General features: G+C 40.3%; 1 protein-coding gene across 1 annotated transcript in view; it reads right to left on the bottom strand.

Moving 5' to 3' along the window:
• Window positions 1–5,026, bottom strand: part of otud7a (OTU deubiquitinase 7A) — a 47,201-nt gene extending 42,175 nt beyond the window's left edge. Inside the window, exon 1 of the mRNA XM_008276789.1 lies at window positions 4,126–5,026. The gene's annotated coding sequence lies outside the window, so the exon portion shown is untranslated. The remainder of the gene's footprint in view (window positions 1–4,125) is intronic.
• Window positions 5,027–6,567: the final 1,541 nt, after the last annotated feature.

Here is a 6,567-nt window from a genome sequence, read left to right as displayed (position 1 = left end):
CTTTGAGTTTAGCCAAAACTGCTCTGATCTGCTGATACATAGACTCTACTGGCGTTATGAATGGATACCAAGGTGCTAACAGCTGATGCTTTAACCTCTGAAGACCCGAGCTCTTGTTTGATATGCTTTTTTTTTTTTCCCTCTTTGGAGGTCATAGAGAAAAGACATCTAAGGATAGTTTCACGACATCTGGAGCTGATCAGTTAATAGATTTCTATGTTATTTTGTCAGTCGATTGGTTGTTTAAAGCCACTTTTCGAGCAACACTATGATAAACTTTGAATATTCTCCAGTGACGGCTTCACCGATGTAAGGATTCTCTGTTTTTCTGTGTTTTTACATCACCACAAACTACAAATCTTTGTTTTTTTTTGCGCAAAACAAGACAAAACTTTCTCCATATTTTGGACAACTGCTAGTCTTCGTAGCGCTGTAATTTTAGCAAAGAGAATAAAAAATATAAAGAAAATAAGATTATATTAAAAAAATATATTAACAAAATATCTTTTTTAAAAACATTAAAATTAAATATATAAATAAATCAATATAATATTTATAAATATAATAGTAATAATAAACAAATAATAAGAAATAAAAACAGAAAAATTAACTACTGTGGTAATATAATCCAAAATGTGATGAAATGTGTGAGAAGGTCTTAAGAGGTTAAGTCCTAAAAGGAATTTCTGATGATACTTGTTTGACGATCACCTGCTCGGGTCCTTAGACCTGCCCATTTCCTCTCACATCCAAAAGGTTGCCTAGGAAAACCAGCTGTTTGATTACTGCGTTAAATACTTTGACACGCACTGAGATGAAGTAGCGCCAGTGTGAGTAGTCATAATGTTTTGACTCACTGGTGTTTACGTTAAAGACGCTGAGCTGCAACATCTGATGGCAACACTAGTCTGTCGGGGGGAGAAAAAAAAAATCATTCAGAATCGACTCCTTCCTCCTTTGTGGTTAAAAATTGATTTTTAAGTGTGGGTATAAAAATTCGAGAATCTCAACTACAACACGTATGGTTTAAATATAACAAGTGAACTCTCATTAGTGATGACAGACAAATGCCCCCCGAGGCTCTCCAGAGGCTAACGATCATACGGACTCAAACATTTGCCCAACAGTCAGACTGGAATCCAAACGATGATCTGAGCGCTGTGCTACTATAATAACACTCTTAAGCTGAAGAGCAGGGCAGAAGGCAGTGCTCGCTCTTGTAGTCTGACATTTGTAAACCTGTTGAAAGCAGGCTACAAATGACCCCGAATTCAACTGGAGTGCTTGTTGCACTTTACTGTGGTCAGTTTGGCTGAAGTAACAATGATTTGGTATCCAAAAGGAGCTAACAGTGATGATTATCTGACATCTGATTCCAGAAATAATGAATTATTTTTAAAAAATGCATGCTTTGGCTCTGATTTGGCTGCTTCGCTCGATCCATATTCAACCCTCTGTGGTCTCAAACAATGTTCCAGCTACAGCTTCATCCGATTTGATTGAGACTGCAAATATAAATCAGTTCTGTATCTCAGTAACTGGTAACCATCCATCCATCCATTATCTATACACTGCTAAATCCTCACGAAGGTCGCGGGGGGGCTGGAGTCTATCCCAGCCAACACTCTGGACAGGTCACCAGTCTATCACAGGGCTTACTGGTAACCTTGATTACCAATTATTTGCATCTGTAAAAGAAGTTCAGATGCTGTAAGTCTGATACATGCGTCATTTATCCTGTTATCTCAGACACGGGGTTCTATAAACAAGCAAAAGACAATAATCATTCCTGTGAGGGATGTAAGGATTCGACCTTCACGAAGATCTTTGCTAGAAACTTTTGCACCTCCCTCCCCTTGGATGGAAAAAAACAAACAAACAAGATCTTGGATAAAATAACTTAATCAGATGCATGTTCTCCACACTGGCCCCCACAGAGAGGACACTGAGTGGGTGGGGATGCACTGCAGAGGAAAGATGTGTCATACTCACACCAGCAGCAGTAGCTGATATCTGATTAATTATGTTGTAGTGACTGATGATGCCAACGAAATGATGTTTCGCTTGTACAGTTTAAAGGCTTTTCATGAAAAACTGGGTTTTAGGACTTACAGAGATGGTTTGTTTCAACTGGTAAAAGGTAAATAGACTCATATAGTTCCTACAAACATCTAAAACGCTTTACAGTTTGCCTCTTATTCACACACAGTCACACCACAATGACGTGGAGGTGCCATGAATGACTCTTGACTGCCAATTGAGAGCAACTTTCAATGATTTGAAAAATGTCAGAGATGGCTTTTGTTTTTTTTATGTTTCAAAACGACTAATTTAAAACCAGTTAGGTTCATGATGTAAGATTCTTATTAAAGGGAGTCTGTGAGCTGGCTAAATAAAACTAGCATGATATACATAGCTTATTAGTGATCATTTTGCGTAAAACAACATCCTCTTACTATCTTTGATGTGATGTTACCCAGCAGGGTTGAAAATTGGGCACCACTTCCAGCTTATTACAAAACTATTTCAGAATTCCTTAACACCTACCGTACATGTACTGCTATCTGTCACGTGATCTGAATGTACTCGTGTCTTCCCGTCCCCTAATTCTGATCCTAATGCCGCCCTAATAAATTGTGAGTCTCGCATTATTCCCAGTTAACCCACTCAAAAGCACATATTGTCTCGCAGCGATCACTTTCATTTAGCACACGCTGCTACAAAATTCTTCACCAGGATGGGCTTCAACTCAGCCTTCAGCCCAGTGAAGTCGCCAAATTGAACACAAAAGCATAAAACCACAACAGAGACCACCGTAGCTACGGTTACGCTTCCTCCTTCCAGCTCTGCGTTTCTAGTGGTAACATTTATCTGTAGAGTTACACACAACACAACACAGACTTCCAGTAACTACTGTATTGTGCGTCCCGAGGCCCGTTCTCGCTGACTAAAGTCACTTTTCTACCCTTATATCAGCACTTTTCTGTGATGACATGTCGCTACTTTTCTCACACACCTGGAGGGACTCACAACAAACCTTTATGCTTAACCCGACTTTTTTTTTTTTTTTTTTTTGCCTATCCCAGACGTGCATTCTGCAAAACGTACTAATTAAATGATCCTGAAGAAACGCTCTCTCGTTATGCCTGTACTCCTGTGTGTGTACAGCAAAATGACAATAAACTTGATTTGATTTATTACCTTCAAATTTACTGACATCTTTTATCCTTGGGTTTAATCTGACCTCAGCAATTTAAACTTCCAGAAAATATCACAATTAAAATAGTTACCCAAGTTTATGCATAAATAACCCTTTAAATAAAACTGAAAAAACTATGTCAGTGACTTATTTAGAGATGTTACACATGGAATGAATAAAGACAATAGGAGGGTTAAAGGGGATGTAGAGTCAGGCTGTGGCTGCGTTCACCTCAACTGGTTAAAAAAACAGCAACTGTGGTAATTCATGTAATTATTAAGTATTGATAGACAGACATGAGCAGTGGTGGAGGCAGAACTCTGATCCTTTACGTCAGTAAAAGTGCTAATGCCACAATGTAAAAGTCATCCACTGACTGTTACTTGAAGTTACAGGATGCAAGTGTAACAAGTGTGGCTGTTATATATTATGTTATATCATTAGATCAGTAATATTTCCTTATTATCATGCCTAACCCTATTAACCAGGCATTGTTTAAGCATTATTACAAGAGCATGTGTTCAAGTTTAACTTCATATGGCTGCACAGGACCAACAATTACATATTTTCAAATTTTCGTGAAATTAAACCCTATTTTTATGGCCAAAATTTTATATATTTACACTCCATAAACATGTTTTATTGATGGTGATTTAGTTCGCCATTCAATGCTCAAGCACTGTTTGCTACCCTCAGATAAGCGTTGCTAAATCAACCAGGAAATTTTGACTAGTATAACTGCTAAAATGTCATAATAGCAGTTAGCTTAGCATAAGGTACCTGCGCACTTGATTTCCAAAAGCATCCAAGGATGCAGGTAGATTGCATGAATAAGCATGATTTCATTCCAACACAGCTTTTTATATTTAATGGAAATAATCGAAGAATCTTAGAAATTATTCAACCGACATGTTGAGTGACCTCACCGGAAAGTAGCTGCAGGCTAAATAATCCGAGCAGACCTCCAGCACACATTCATGTGGAATTGATGCAGCTCTCAGCGTATAGTATCTGCAATCACATGACTGTAAACAGCTTCAGCACAAGTTCAACTGCTCATACAATAAATGTGTGAAAACTGCTTTCCTTCTTGACACTGTTGAGTCATCCCAGATCTCTTCTTTATCATGTAAGACGGGACACAAGTAAGATGGTAATATTAAAAATAAAGGGCAAATTTGTTGATGGTACGTGGAGTCAAGATGAGAGACGGGGCAGCGACTGCGACAGACAAAAAGCGTTTGTTTTCTCCACTTGAGAAAACCGATGGCGTCGACAGTAAGGTGGAAAACAACACTGCTGCTACTCTCCCTCTCAGGGTTGAGTCTAACCTGCATTTCCCTTTTAATATCTCCATCAGCGAACGGAAATAAACAATGTGACAGAATGGAGAAACACAAGAGTTTCCAACGAATGCAGCTGGGTTTTGCAGAGAAAAAGAGGCCTGACCTATTTTTCTGAATGAATGAAAATGACCTACGCTGTGGGCCTGCATGGATCTAAATTGAGTCACCAAGGGTATCCTGTGCAACAGTGTTCTGTTTGATTTAGAAACTGCTCCCTTGCTGATTGGAGGCAGGACAGGGGATGGCTGTGCCCACTATAGGCCTTATGGGGCGAATGTTACAAAGGCAGACGTCTCCAGGAGGCACGCCGCTCCCAGACTCAGCACCAGACAGGTGAAGCAACACAAATGCAATTAGGTGCAGGAGGCACAGACGTGGACACGCACATGGGCTGTCGCTGAGGATATCTTCTTGCCAAAACATCCAGGTCCTGCTGCTGCCTGTGTCATATTTGGATGAAGACTCAAAAACAACAAAAAAAAAATCTGTCTGTCATGCTTAAACACACCACCTGAGGTCTCTTCAACCCTGACCATCGCATGCAGCCAAACAAATATATCAAAACAAAGCTCTGGCCGTCATAAAAATGCTCCACAGAAGCATCACCGGCTGTAAAACCTCAATGATCCCAGTCAGAAAAAAAAACAAAGACGATACGGTGCAGCAACATAAATCAGGGATTTGACACCTTCTAGGGCAGGGCTTGAGATGAATACAATAACAATTATACTGCATTATATTGTTAGTCTTGGTTGAATCATCAAACATCTCATCATTTGGCCAGTAAAGTAGGTTTCAGAATTCAAATTAATTTTTGAGCATCACATAAAAGGGACTAGATTGTGCTTTGAGAAGTCCTCTTAGAAAATCAAACAGCTGATAAAGAAATGCTGAAATGCCTTAAAACAGCCTTTGTGTGAGCTTATGGGAAACTCTTGAATCAAACCCTTCTGCCTTGTTAGCTAAAGTCTTTCATGTGAATCAGTTGATAAATTGTTCATTAAGACAACATTAAGAGTGAAAGAGTGTTTTTAACAGGCTGCTAAACTGACAGGTGTCCCTTCTTGTGACCACAAGACAGCACGGCCGAGGTTGAGGCTTTTCAAACATCCTTTCAGGAAACCTATACGTCTGCGGGTCCCTTTAGACGATAGTTTCAAGCACCTCTTCAGTGAGTCAGACAGCTAAACCAACAAATGTAAGACATAAGTTCTGGCCTTGCAAGCAAACACTGCCAAATCCAGCTTTGCAATAAAAAAAATAAATAAATCACAGGTAAATTGTTTCTGTACTCAACTTATTACAACACCTCTGCGGCTCAAGTTTTTCCCACAGCACAGAAAGGAATACCGCTGTAAAAGATTTATTGCGTTTTTATGGCGCTCGGTCTATACAGTGTTATTTGTCTGTGATTTGGAGGCACATTTCATATTTCCGCCCTCGTACAAACTCAACAATAGGCTTGGGAGACAAATGTCCCCCCTAAAAAAAAGTGTCCATCCAACATCAAAGCCCAGAGCAGAGCGGAGTGCAGGGGGCTCGGAGAAGGTGACCACTACCCACTCCACCCTTTCCCTGTTTTGATGTGCGAGAGGAGCCCCTCTGCCTGGCCTGCCTCCATGGCCTCCAGCTGACCTCCCTCCGCCTGCAGACAGAACACTTAACATTGCTTCCCCACCTGTAGAGACGTCTGAAGAACAGGGCCCACTTCAAAGCCATGCAGTGATTGGGCCATGATTACCACGGCCACTTGACTCGCTTCATCGTCTCTAAAGGACTAAACTTTGTGGGAATCAGGCGTGGAATTCTTTGGGAAAGGAAAACCAGACATTCATCCTGTGCTTTTAATTTATTTTGATCATTTAGATCAGTCTCCAATGAGACCAAACACCACCGATGCTATGTTCTCTGGTGCAAAAAATGTCTTCTGAGGGGTGGTTTCTCTGCTCGGAGTTTTGAAGTAGGTAGTGGGCAACTGGCACAGATGTTTGCAAAGGGATGTCATTTCGTATCAGTGGAGGA

Source organism: Stegastes partitus, unplaced genomic scaffold (assembly GCF_000690725.1).
Source record: "Stegastes partitus isolate 25-593 unplaced genomic scaffold, Stegastes_partitus-1.0.2 Scaffold81, whole genome shotgun sequence".
Classification (NCBI taxonomy): domain Eukaryota; kingdom Metazoa; phylum Chordata; class Actinopteri; family Pomacentridae; genus Stegastes; species Stegastes partitus.
This window is presented reverse-complemented; position numbering and strand designations above follow the sequence as displayed.